A 13,869-nucleotide genomic window follows, 5' to 3' on the forward strand; every position below is an offset into this window, starting at 1 on the left:
CTTGGGGGACAGCCCCATGTCCTGGGAGAAGCCCAGGAGTCAGGCGGATCGGGTCACACAGCCCAGGCTCCGTCCCCAGCGTGGGGCAGCAGCCGCAGCCTGTCCCGGCCTCCGCATCCTCCCGTCCCTAAAGCAGTTTCAACAGCAGCCGTCTCGGGAGCCCAGCGCAAGGAGCAGGGGAGTCGAGGGGCTGCTGGGCGCAGCTCGGCCCCGTCAAGCCTCGCCCTCCCACGCTGTGAAATGGTACTGGTGCCCCTCGCTGGCCATCTCCTGGGGTGTCTTGGAGGGTCTGACGAGAAGAGGGCCCTGTGGAGGGGGGCGGGGTCCCAGGCGCTCGTTCCAGCTCTGCCCTCGCAGGACGGGGGACTCTGGGCACGTGGGGGCCAGGCCGTGGCCTCCCCCCGACTCCCCAGCTGCCGCCCTGGGACGTGGGCACGGACTCCACCAGCATCTGAATCTCTCGGGACTGTGCGTTCCTCATCTGTGCAGTGGGCATAGTGATAGTGGGCACCTCCTGTGCCAGGAGGACCCGTGAGATACGTGTGTTGAGCTTGGCCCGGAGCCCGATGCACGCAGCAGCCACTCAAGCTGGAGGTGTTTGTTGGTGCTGTCGCCAGCCTGACTGCCATGCAGGTGGACACCGGGCTGGGAAGCGCAGGTGAATGCGTCCCGAGTGACCTGCTGATGTCACACCACAGTAGTACCTGTGTTTCCAGACGCCACGTCCATCAGTCCCCACCCACGAGTTCAGGCCCTTCCTCAGGGCAGCTTAGATGAGGTGCAGAGGAATCATGCCCCGGCCTGCAGGATGGCGTCCGTGGTCTGCGCTGACCTCGGCCGACTCCTGGGAACCAGGTGCCCAGTCCCGCACAGCCACCCGACTCCCCGGCGGGAGGCCAGCAGCCACCTCTACTCTTGCTCCAACCATACCCCCCGCTGGCCTGACGCCCCGAGAAGGAGGCCCAGAGGCAGACGAGATGTCTCACCTGAGCCAGGTGCGGACTGCAGACCTCGCTGCCATCCCAGGCGCTTTGTCCTGCTGGTTGCAGACCGAGCCTGTGCACAAGCCCCATCACATGTGGGCTCCCTGGTCCATGCCCTGCCCCCACACCGGCTCCTGGGGTCCAGCAGAGGTGCAGGGTTCCCATCGTGGCAAGGGCCTTGCTGAAGAAATGAGCCCCGGACACCCAAGCCAGGGCCGCAGGGGCGCAGAGGTTATGGGGGCCAGCACGGGCCCAGATGGGCTGGGAAGAGAGGAAGCAGGTCAGGCTGGGGCCAGACCTTGAGGGACAGGGGGATTTCACTCACGGGAAGGGACGGCGGCCTTCCAGAAAGACAGAAGTGTGTGGGCAAAGGTTTGGAGTCATTCCTAGGGAAAGGCATGCTCTCTCCCATAAGACATCTGGACTGCTCTGACCCAGATGGCCTCGGCTCCCAGTGACCAGCGGCTGTGGGGTGAAGCAGATGGCCAGCGAGGGGCGGGGCCACCCTCAGGCCAGAGCCAAGCGAGGCCAAGTGGCCCACACAGGCCAGAGCCCAAGACTTTGGCACCAGCCACTTGGAGCTCTCGACTCGAGAGTTAATGATTCATTTGTGGCCAATTTCTGCTGGCCATTGCCTGGAAATTCCCAAGCCTGCCCCTTCCCTCGGCTCTGGGAGCTCCAAGAGCACAGTCTCATTTACACTTGGCTGAGAACATCTCATCCACTATCCAGGGAATGGCTTTTAAAACGAAAGCAGGAGTGATGCAGGTTAGCCATGAGGAAGAACTGATTGTGGGCGGTAGGCCCAAGGGCTGGAGTGGTGGTTGGTTCGTGTGTAGGAAGAGCTGGAGGCCCCTCTCTGACCCCGTGTGCCGAGAGCTCATGGAAGGAACCCTGTTTGTGTCCGTGGGCCCCTCCCCCGCCCCCGTTTAGTTCAGAGCAAGTGTGAACGGAATCCAGTTTAGCGTAATGTGGAAAATGTTGCGGCGGTTACGAGGGGGAAATAGAGCTTGACCCAGAGCAGGACGTGGCTGGGTAGAGAAAGCAATAATGCATGCAGAAGCCCTGGGGCATGAAAATCCAAGGGAAGTTGTTGGAGTAGGTTAAGTAGTTGTAGTGTCTGGAGTGTGGAAGGTGTGAGAGATGCCTGGAAGTGGGGACTCAGCTCACAGGTGAAGGGCAGTTTGGCAGTGGGCGGAGCTGGCAGTGGGGACTCAGGACTGGTACCCGAGCAGGGACCCATATGCTCGAGTTGGGGTTTTTGGGTCATTGGCCCATTGGTGTCTCGATTCTGCTGGTCGGCACACCTTGGTTGGCAGCCTGCTGTGCGCGAGCCCTGCCCGCGTCCCTGTCCCCGCACCTGCATGGGTGGGGGTGGGCTGGAGGGAGGGGTTGGCAGTCCAGGGGCGGGGTGCTGCGAGTGTGAGCCCGGGAGGTCAGTGTAGGGGCAGGGAGGTGGCCGGCCACCTTTTCAGACCCTCCAGCCCCTGGCGTGTCCCTTGCAGACTGGGTCGACGGCCTGGAGGTTACCCCGTCCCGTAGGACCACGTGGTCACTGATTCCAAGTGTGTATCTGTCACTTTGCGGATGAGCAGACCGGCACCCGGAGAGGGGAAGCTGAGTGCCGGGGCCCAGACACGGCTCGGGGTCCCCCTGGCCCCGTCCTGGCTGGTTGCACACATTTCCCCCTCCATCCCCCCACGTCCTGCAGATCGTAGGATATTTCTCCCAATCAGACGAAAGAGCCTAATCCTCCCAGGTTGAAATGTCCAGGGGCTCGGGGAGGAGGCTTCCCTTTAGATCTTCAACTCTGCAAATTTAATTTCTTCTGATTATTTCTTGACAGTCCCAGGCGTTGGTGGTAAACAACCGCTCTCCCCAGAATGTTTCCCCGTGACAGCAGCTTTCTCTGGCGGGGGTGCTATCAACACTTGGCAGGGCCTCCTCCCGGCTCCCGGCTCCTGAGAAGTGAGAGCTTCTGAAAAGCGTTCAAGAATGTGGCTCTCCCAGTGCGCCGGGCACAGGGGCTGGGGCGGGCACGGGCCTTGCCTCTTTGTTCCCTGTGGTGGCCGCCAGGAGCCCAGCCTGGCCCCTGAGCCTCAGATGGCCCCTGGCTGTGGATGGTCCCCACGCGGAGAGGCGGGGCGGTGTCGAGTGTCTGCTGGCTCCCGGAGCCCTGGTGCCCGGGTCCTTGGCACAGCTCAGCGGCCGCGGGGAGCTCATCTCCAGAGGCTGCCGCTGCCAGGCCTATCTGTGGCCGGGAGACCGGCAGCGTCCCGGCCCTGTGGCCTCTGTGGCCCGCATCACGCTGGCTTAGGTGTCCTGGATCAGGGCCAGGAAATGGATCTGCGTACGGGGGAGGAGGTGCCGTTGCCCAGGCCATTGGGGGTGAACCCCAACCTCCTGCCTGTCCACGCTGCGGGGGCCTGGCCTCGATTCGAACGGTGCCTGGAGGAGAGGCTTGAGGGGACATCCAAGCCCCTGACCCCACATGGTCAGGGCAGTCAGTTACTGCCCCAGAAGATGCACAGGGCTGTGGGTGGACAGGGCGCTCAGACACAGGCCGCGGTGCCCTTGCCCACGCTGGACACTGCCCTGGACCCCTCCGAGGGCTGCCCTCTGGGCGGGAGTTTAATCAAGAAGAATTATTTCTCTGGTGAAGTCTTTTCCTGCAGCCGACGCTGCCCCCTTTATGTCCGAGTCACCCTCTGGATCTCCATCAGGGGCCCCGTCGTCGCAATGTCGCACGGTCGCCATTCCCTGCAGAGGGCTCCCACAGTGACCTGGGTGCTTCCAGCTTATCTGTGCCCCTTGCGTGCCTGACACATAGTAGGTGCTCAGTGAAAGCCATCAGATCTGCTGGATCTGATGAAGGGGCTCCTAAGGGCAGCGTTGGAGGGTCCCTTTGTTAATGATGGGGGTGGAGAGGGGAGGGGGGAGTTGTCCAGTGCAGAGGCTGACCTCCCTGGCCAGCCCCCTCCCTCCCTCCCCACCCCACCCAACATCCTGGGCCCCAGGAGTTGCTGGGGGTGGAGGCCAGGGACCCCGCCCGCCTCCTCGCACCCCAGTGCCTTCCTTGCTGGCAGGAGCCGGCTCCCTGGGTTGGCCGTGTGATCACTCTCCAGAAAACACCCCAGTGGAAACTGCATGAATGATTGATAAGAGCTGAGAGCTGTTTAATTTTTTCCCCCTGTTTAATGGCTATCAATAATTTAATACGCTCTCTGTATGTTTTTAAGAAATAGCACCCATTTTGCCGTCTCCGGTTTAGCGGGCTAAATGATTTAAGTGTTGGAAACGGGCTCTGAGGATGGAGGTTGAGCAAGTCAGAGGGATCTGGAGGCTGGGGGTGGGGGAGGCCGGTTCAGAGCCAGCCAGCGGCCTGTGGCCTACTTGTGTGTGCGTGTGTGTGTGTGTGTGTGTGTGTGTGTGAGAGAGAGAGAGAGAGAGAGAGAAGGGGGGAGGGAGGGGGAGGGAGGGGGCGGGTAAAAGCCAGCGCCTCTCTGCTAAGAGCAAGATAATTGCTTTTCCGGGTCTCACTGAGCAGCAGCTGAACAGCTGTCAGCTCGCCGCCCCCCCACCCCAATGCTGAGCTTTTCTGGATGACTCTGGGAGGCCCCGGGGGGCTAGGAAGGAGCTTCAGCCAGTACTACTGTAGGCTGAGAGCCCCCCTCCCCCTGACATCCTTGCCCCCTTCTAAAGCTTTTAAATCATTTTTATTTTAAGGATGCAGTGAGGCTGCTGCCAGCCTCGTCTTCCAGATGGGGTAGGGGTGGTGTTGGAGTGGGGAACTCAGAATCACTAATCTCCAGGCCCAAGGGGACCAGGAAGGTCATCTGCTGGTGCTCCCCCAAACTTTCCAGATGCAAAGGATCACCTGGGAGGACTTGTTAAAAATTTAAATTTCTGGGCTGCATTCCAGACCCACTGCCTTCTTCCATTCTCCAGGGAGAGGCGCCAGGAAGTTGTGGGTTTACCAGGCAGGCCAGGTGATGCTTATGAGCAGAGGAGTTTGGAAGTCCAGCCCTAGTGCCCATGCTCACGGCACCCAAGCACCCCATCCATGGCCGCTCCCTCTGCTTGCACACCTCCCGGGTCCAGGCTTGGGATACAGCACACCCACCTGTGAGAAGTGTGCTCCGGTCTAGGGTTTCTTCTGATGTTAGGCTCGTGGGTGTGGCGTTACCTCTGCCACAGGACAGGCCACCCCCCCTGGGACCTGGTGTCCTACCCTCTCCCGTGCTGGCCCTCCCCTGGCTTCTCCATGCCTCTCTGCTGGACAAGGAGTTTCCTCTCCTTGAAAAGCACTCTGGGGACCAGAGAAAAATATCCCGGGGATCACCCAGGCATGGGGAGGTCAGGAGGGGGTGGGTAGACACCATCACCAGCACAGCGGGGACCCGGAGGGAGGCAGAAAGAGACCTGGGCCTCAGAACCGCCTCAGCCTGTCAGGGGCCAGTCCTCCTGCGGGAGAGAAAAATGTGACTCATCAGAGATTGTTGACTAAGCCAGATCTCTCTGGGATGACAGTGAGGGATCTGAGACCAGAAGAAACTCCCCCCCAAGGTCACACATCCATTAAGAATAGAGCTGGAATTGCAAAGATGGGGCATGGGGCCCAGAGAGGGACATCAGGGGATTGAGGCCCTGGCGCTGGGGGTCCACTGAGACCCCAATCACCTCCCAGGCTGGGAGCCAGGACAGGGGAGGGCTTCTCCTTCTCACTAGGCGCTGATAGAGACAAGTGAGTACATCCGAGGATTTGTAGCAGAGCTGAGGCCCCATCTGTCTGGCATTACAGCTCTTCGTTTGTTGCCTGGTCTTTTGCATTGTTTCAGCAGAGATGCAGCAGGGATGGCATGCAGGCCGCTCTTTTACTTCAATAGATCGTTAAGAGTGGGGGAGTGGTATGCATTTCACAGGTGTCATTGCCCTCAAGCCCTCCTCCGTCCTGGAGACCTTCCTTGTCCCTCACGTTCGGCCCACCCTCCATGTATGTGGGAGAAGCCTAGGTCCTGGGAGGTGCTGGCATACAACCCAGCTTGTGGTCACCAGGCCGCCGTCCCCCCACCGACACCTGCTCTGGCCATCACAGCATCCCTCTGAGGAGGGGAGGGGTGTAGGTCTCGACCCTGGTGGAAGAGGAGGAAAGGTGCTGCCCAACCCTCTTTCTTGCAGAGCAGAAGACTAATCTGTACTCAGGAAGGCCCAGCCCAGAGAGAGAGTGAGAGAGAGCTGTGTAAATCCCGACACCTGGGCAAAGCCTGGGAGCAGTCAGGAAAGGCTTCCAGGAGGAGGTGCCACCTGCCCTCGGGCTTGAATCGTGGAGGGAAAAGGAAAGGCATCCCAGGTGCAGAGGCGTGAGGTAGTCCTGTGAGTGTGCAGGGGAAAGTGAGATGAGGCCAGCAGGCAAGGGCTGGGCTAGGGAGGTGGACAGACCAGGGCGGGGCCACAGAAGGAGGACGCCTGGGTGGCTCAGCAGTTGAGCGTTTGCCTTCGGCTCAGGGCGTGATCCCGGGGTCCTGGGATCAAGTCCCACGTCGGAGTGGGATCGAGTCCCCGCATGGAGCCTGCTTCTCCCTCTGCTGTGTCTCTGCCTCTCTCTCTGTGTGTCTCTCATGAACAAATAAAATCTTAAAAAATAAAATAAAATAAAATTCATTTAAAAAGAGAGAGAGACACACACACAGAAGGTTGGTTGGTTTTCAGCTTCTATTGAAGTATTACATCCATGCAGAAAAGTGTGCGTATCCGAAGCGCAGCTTGACAAATTGTCGCGAAGCGAACACAGTCGTGTAACCCCCACACAGATCAAGAACATTCCGGACCCCCTGGGGGCCCCTGTGTGCCTCCTCCCAGTCACCGCTTCCCCTCCAGGCCACTGACTCTTGATTTCCAGCAGCGTGCTCTCCACCACCTGTGGCTGCCCAACAACCCCCCCCCACCACCACCACCAAAACTTAGTGGCTTCAAGCAAACGACCATCATTTATTATATTTCCCTGCTCTGGGGTTTGCCTGGGCAGGCCGTCTGCTGGTCTCCCCTGGGCTCATGCGACTTCAGTCACCCGACCAAAAGGTTGGCGATGGATTCAGTCACATCTGGCAGTCGGTGCTGGCTGTGGGCTGAGCTGCCTCAGTCGTCCCCCATCCTCCAGGAGGAGAGTCTGGCCTCCAACAGGGATCAAGGCCATAAACAGCGTACCCCTTAAGGCCTAGTCTCTGTGAGTCAGAAAAATGTTCCTTTCACTAAAACCCTACTGGTCGAAACAAGTCTCAAGTCCAGCCTAGATCCAGGGGGTGGAGAGTAGACTCCCTGCAACTTGGTAGGAGTTACTGCTGCAAACAGTCTGTCGCCATATTAAGTCAACCACAAGCACGGACTAGTTTGTCTGTTCTTGACCTTCCTGCCAATGGGGCCCCTTAAGTATGTTCTCTATTGTAGTCTGGCTTCTTTTGGTTGTTACGTCTGTAAGATTTCTCTCTGTCGTTGGATCTAGTTGCAGATCCTTTGTCCTCATTGCTGTGTGGTGTTTATTCCATTGTGTGGATACACCAGCTGTCCCTTCTATGCTCGGTGGCCATTCGAGAGGCTTTTGGGGTTATTTTGGCTATTAGGAATAGCACTGCTCTGAACATTCTAGTGCGCATCTTCAGGTGCCCACACGTATCTCTGCAAGTGGAGTTGCTGGGTTGCTGACAAGCCACAAGGTGGGAGATACTTCCAAACTAGTTTCTAAGGTGGTGACCAGCGCATACGCCCCTCCAGCAGTGTTTGGGAAGCCCACCAAGGCTTGGTGGAGGGGAGCAAGGTGTCAGTGGGGCTTTTAGAAAGTCCCCCTGGCTGAAGATCTCTGACCCCGAGGCTCCCTCTGATGTCCCCAGTGGACCCACCTCAAGCCACAGGCCTCTATCCCGAGGATATAGGGCCGTCCCGTGAGATGGCCTCCTTGACCCCCAACACCCAGGGAAGCTGGTCGCCCGTGTCAGAAGCTGACACACGAGGACACAGGAGCCAGAGGGGCCGCCATGGTGGCCTCCATCTGTGACAGCTCCGGGCAGTGGGTAAAGCAGTCCCCAAGGAGACTGGGGTCCTACCTCTGGCCTTGCCTGTCTCTTGTTGTAGGACCCTGGGAGGAAACCCTTTCCCATCCGGGCCTTGGTTTCCACCCTTGTGAATCAACAGTGTCAACCTCACCAAGTCCTTGCCTCTCCACAGCCTGAAGGCTGTATTGTAGACTCTACTGGGGTGGGGGGTGGGGGTAACATCAGGAGGCCCTTGGAGAGCTCAGTGGGCTTCCTGATTTCAGGACACACGTCAGCTGGCCAGTTTTCTTCATCTTGTTCACGGAATGCCTTCACTGTACCATCCGTTGGTCACTCATTTGTTTGTCCATCCATCCCTCCGGCCGTCACTGACCTTACTGGCCTCTGAGGAGAGGAATGAGGTAGACCTCATTCCTGTTGTCCCAGAGCTTTGCCCAGGGAGGAGACTGGCCTCCAGAAAGCTGGAGAGGACACGGTCAGCCGGACCCCAAGCCCCTGGGAGGTGAACGAAGAAAGGAGGGGCAGGCCTGGGAAGGACCCGCGGAGGCCCTTGAGCAGAGTCTCGAAGCCAGCCAGGCTTTGAAAGACTGGGAAGTCAGGGATGGGGCTCCGAGCAGAGCACCGGACACGTCCCAAGGCCAGGACCTGGGATCCTGGGCCAGCTGCAGCACAGAGGTGTGCGTGTGCGTGTGCGTGTGCGTACAGGTGCGCTGCAGCTGCTGTAGTGCCAGGCTTTGTAGGGGCGGCCCTCGGTGCTGGGGCCAGGGCCGGGGCCAGGCCTCTAACTTGAAGCTCAGGAGTTAGGCCCTGGCTGGGGAGGTGGGGAGCAGCGTCCAGTTCCTGGGATGGCCCCACTTGGATGGGCCCGCCCAGCCTTCACAGATGCCAGAGGAGCCAGGCAGGCAGGCTCTGGAGGTCAGTGAAGCCGGCGAGGGCCGCCCACTGCGTTGGCTCGGAGCTCACCGTGCCCTCTGGTCTGTCCCACAGGACTCGCAGTGCTGTGCTCGGCCTCGTCGGACCGCGGAGGCCACCGCCCTCTTCCCACCTCGGCCTCCTCTTCCTGACGCCCTTGGCATCCTCGAGTCCTGGTTGTCCGCAGAGGCCCCAGCAGGTGAGCAGGACGGGCTGGCGCCGTGGGGCCCGGGGAGCTGGTAGCTGGGCGGGAGCTTATTTCTCAGTTTTCACTTCTTCCTTGGTGTCCTCCTCTCAGAGGCAGCTAGGCAGTGGCGGCGGCGGCTGCCTGGCCTGGGACTTTGATGTTAGGCCCCATGCAGCCTTAGGCGGGCCTCGTCCCTGCACGGCCGGGGCCCCGGCCCTCCCATCTGTACTGGAGAGCAATAGTGGTGGGTGTGCTGACGTGCCGGGCACCTCACTGTGTGCCAGGCACCGCGCGGAGCTCCATGTGGTTGTCAGCTCTTTTCCACCCACACACCAGCCTGAGAGGCAGGTGCTCATATCCTGTCCATCGTATAAGCTTGTGGTCCGGAAGCAAGTTGCCCGAGGCCATGTACCTGGCTGAGCCCCCGTGGGGTTCACCTATGGGTCTGTGTGGCTCCAGTGCCCCAGTCCCTCATCCCTGGACGGCTCCGTCCCTGGCCTTGCCCACCTCTGCTAGCCTCCTTGTGGGGGCAAGAACTGAGGCCATGATGGGGTCTTCAGAAGTGCCACGTCCTCAACTCAATGCAAAGGGAGGGGACTTTTACAAGGTAACAGTGGCTGCAGTTTCCTGGGGTCATGGTTTGTGGATGCGACGTGACATGAATCAGGCCTGGCCTCTGGGGTCCCCGAGGTGGTACCTAGGGCCCCTTCTAGAGGGGAGCATGCTGGCTGGGTAAGGTTCTCTCTCCCTTCTGCCTCCCTCGTTTGCTTCCCTAGCTTTTATCCAGCCCTTACTGTATGCCAGGCCCGATGTCAGGCCCTTGGCTACAGGGGGCAAGGGCTGATCTCATTCTGTGCCCTGGTCGGGAAGCCGGGAAATCACAACACGTGTTGTGCAAGCCCCGTACCAGTGGAGTGGACAATATTGAGAGGTTAGACGGGGGTGTTCTGGGGGAGGTAACCCAAAAGTAAGGAGACAGGAGCAGGGCATGGGTAGCAGAGCCTGGCAGGATGGGGGATGAGGTTGGCAAGGGGATGGGAAGGCTGTTAAAGGCCACAGATGCCAGGATGGAGAACTGGAGCCCAAGGGCAGGTGGGGTGGGGTACGGGTGCATGGAGTGTTCTGAGTGAGAGAGGCCTGCGTCGGAGAGGCTACTGGAAAGGCCCTGCTGAGAGCAGGGAGACTCGGAGGACTGTCCAAGGGTGCAGCAAGAGGTCGGATGTCTCAGGTAGGGCCGGAACAATGGGCAGAGAGCGGGAGTGAGAACAGAAGACACTGAGGCAGGGAGGTTGCAGGACGGCGGTGGGGCAGGAGGGCAAGAAAGCTGCCCTGGTGCGGGGTGGGGGTTAATGAGAGAGCTCTGAGGGAGTGTGGGGAGGTTGGGGTTCAGGAGGGCTTCTGGGAGGTGGTGGACCCGGCTGTGGCCCAGTGGGTGTCTGAGAGGGCCCGAGATTTTCGTGAGGAGGAAGATGATTTGGGTGGTGGTATCGTCACACGTGGGCCCGATGTCTCATCTACAGGTATTGATAGAAGTTCCAGGGGATTCTCCAAACCTACAGTCCAGGGATACAGGTGTGACTCCCACACTCACAGACTCACGTGTGCTTATAAGCCTGTCCATGCAGGCCCAGGGTATGCAGATGTGCGTGCACACCCACGCAGGAGCGGTTGTGCGTGCACAGGTGCATGCAGTGATACACAGCGGAGCACACATGTGCAGACATGACTCATGCATGCGACAGATATGCACATGTGCACACGGGTAGACGTGCATACACGTGCACACTCCTGGACACGCATTCACAAAAGACTGTTGACGCTCTTACGACAGATAGACGGGCCCGGGCTTTCATGGCGCACGTGTTCCCACGCACACGCACAGGATGCTCTCCCGAGCGCGCACAAGGAGGGGTGTGCCCCGAAGAGAAGGAACGTTTGGGGCCCGGTAGCTTCTCAGCGGTCAAAGCTTCCGTGGCACAGGGAGGCGTCGGTCTGCCTGGTGTGGGGGGTTAGTTCACGTGTGGGAAGAATCTGGGAGGGGCATCCAGCAGACGGGTGGGAGGTGAGGAGAAACTTGCTGGGTTGCTTTGGAGGGACCGAGCCGACCGAGCAGAGAGCCCAGCTCTTGGAAAGTCCTAGAGAGGTGGAAGTTTTGTTCACTAGCCCTGCCCCCCCCCCCCCCCCCGCATCCATAAGAATCTACTAGGATCTTGACCCTGCGTAATTTGCAAGACAAAAAACGAGAGGCTCATTCATAAATGATTATGGATTTCAGGACGGTGGTGGCGCAGAGCGGTGGTGGCGCAGAGCGTCAAACTGGGACTGGGTCCTGCTCAGCTTGGGGCCCCAGGGTGCTGCCCACGGAGCCAGCAGCCCGCCCCAGCCATATTAAACGTCTGGATTGCGGGATCAAGTGCCAACTGAGTTTGTGCGCAGTGTCCACCAGCAGCGTACCAGCCCAGAGGCCTCGGTCGAGTCCCCGTCACCTCCAGGAGTGCTGTCTGCCAAGGGGAGAGGTGTGGCCCTCCTGCCAGCAGCCTGGGACGCTGGCTTCCATGCGAGTGGAATTATAGCCCTCCCGTAAGGCAGTGATGTCCAGGGATTCCCTGACTGCTGGGTCCTGGTTTCTCTGCGCTTTGCCAAATCCACCAAGGGCAGAGGTGGTTGGGAGGGTCTGCTCTGTGTTTTGTTGGCAGAGTCTTTGCTTGATTGACCTTTGCCTGCCCGTCTCTGCTTGGCAAACCCACTCCTGTAGGGAAGCTGCTGTGGTGCCTTCTGTGACCCCCGCCCCTCCCTCCCGACCTTTGCCGGGGGACCCTTCCGGGAGCTGCCGTGACCTCTTGTGCTGTAGACTTATCTACGGTGTGCAAAGCTCTTTCACACTCCATCAGACCACTGGACAAGCCCTTGCGCGGCCCTGTGCTGCTTGCCAGATGGAAAACTGAGGCTCAGAGGTGCAGCCCCCGCCTGAGCACCTAGACTGCGGGCAGGCCCACAGCAGACTGGGGCGACAGAAGCAGGGCCCTGGCCTCTGCTCTGGCATGGCTTCTCATTTCAGCATTCTGGAAGACTGGCTTTTCCCTCCTGGGAAAGAGCTCCGGCCTCCAGCCCAGTAGAGACCCCAGAGGTGCCCTGGGGTGCCGACGAGGGCCTGGTGGAGCTGGAGGTCTGGCCAGCTGGAACAGGCCAAGCCCCAGCCCTGCTCCTCCCGGCGGGTGACCTGGCCCAGCTCCCGCAGCCAGACGGCCTGGAGCCAGATGCATGTGGTTCCGAAGCTCGGGCAAGTCCCACATCAGCCAGAGAGGTGAGAAGGCCCCGAGCTGGTCTGGGCCGTACCAGCCAACAGAGGCTGGGCACAGCCAGATTAGTGGCTTGCCCTCTCTGTGCCTTATTTCCTTATGGTTAGAATCGGGGTAATGATAAGACAAGCCTCACTGGGGTGTGAGGAACTCGGGGAGCTAAGCCATGTGAACCTTTGCCGCGGCGCCTAGAACGTCGTGAGCCCTCCACCGCGTAAGGCTCGATGGTGGGTGAGCCGCTGGAGGATGGTGATTGGAGCTGACCCGAGTGCTATGGGCACATGGCGGTGGCGGGTGTGTGTGTGTGTGTGTGTGTGTGTGTGTGTGTGACACGGTTGGTGTCATTTAAGAAAGGACGTAGGGAGACAGCAGGATTGGGGTTGGGCTGGATTCGAGTTTCATGAGGTAATCACAAACAGTTGCTGATTCCGGCTCTGTGGGCAGGGCCGTGGGTGACAGCCACACTCCCCGGCCAGCGCCTCCAGCCCTTGGTTTGTGACTTCGTGCTGCCAGCATGCACACCATCAGCTGTCAGTCAGCAGACTTCCAGGGTTACGTGGTGGGAGGCAGGTTTGGGGCTGGCTGCAAAGACCTTGACAGCGGGCCTGGCCGTGGCCACGCAGGGCCGGCATTCCCGGGTCCCCATGTGGCATGCCTGTCCGTCTTCAGCGCCAGCTGAGAATGCACACCCCGTTCTCCTTGCCTGGAATCTGTTGCCTGCGGCCCAGGCCTCTCCACCACCAGCCTCAGGAGCCTGCCCTGAGTTCACAGCCCTGACCCCGGCTGGAGCTGGAGATGGTCTACAGCCCGAAGATCATTCCTTCCCCGAGGCAGGCCACTCTCCGAGTCGGCGGGGCAGCACTGGCAGGCGGTCTGAGCAGGACTTGGCTCAAGCCTGGGCCCCGCCACCCACCTGCTGTGTGATCTTGAACAAGTTGCTGCCCTTCTCTGAGCACTTATATATTGGTACGTGGAACCAGAAGGCTGGGACAGGTCGGGGTTCACAGACTGCAGTGGTCTCCAGAGCTGTGACAGCCCAGCGAAACTGAGATTATCCTATTATACGGATAAGGAAACTCAAAGCACAGAGAGGGTAAGAAGCATACCCCGGGTCACAGAGCTGTTGGTAGAGCTGGGATTCGGGCCAGTTCTATCTGACACCATAACAGGTGGTACCGTCTGCTACAGGTACTTGCGTCTTTCCTGGTGATCCATTCACGGAGCGTGTTGAACATTTACCAGGCTCCGGTACGCTGCTAGGCACTGGCTTCCAAAGCTGAAGCTGCATTGGAGACGTGAGTGAGCACAGCCCTGGGCCTGGAAGTCCGAGTCTCCAGTGCAGAGCACGCTAGCAGGGCGTCCTCGGCGTGTGAAGGCAGCAGGATCTGGGGGGAGCAGCTCTTCCCTGGCACTAGAGGAGGCAGGCAGGGAGCACTGGCTCC

At 59.8% G+C, this 13,869-nt stretch overlaps 1 protein-coding gene across 6 annotated transcripts in view; it reads left to right on the top strand.

Moving 5' to 3' along the window:
- Positions 1-13,869, top strand: part of ZMIZ1 (zinc finger MIZ-type containing 1) — a 231,064-nt gene that overhangs the window by 38,208 nt on the left and 178,987 nt on the right. For 5 of the 6 annotated variants that reach the window (XM_072823768.1, XM_072823759.1, XM_072823764.1 and 2 more), the window contains exon 2: positions 9,017-9,140. The exons of the other annotated variant lie outside the window; for it this stretch is intronic. The gene's annotated coding sequence lies outside the window, so the exon portion shown is untranslated. The remainder of the gene's footprint in view (positions 1-9,016; positions 9,141-13,869) is intronic. 6 annotated transcript variants of the gene reach the window in all.

The sequence above is a fragment of the Canis lupus genome, chromosome 4 (assembly GCF_048164855.1).
Source record: "Canis lupus baileyi chromosome 4, mCanLup2.hap1, whole genome shotgun sequence".
Lineage (NCBI taxonomy): Eukaryota > Metazoa > Chordata > Mammalia > Carnivora > Canidae > Canis > Canis lupus.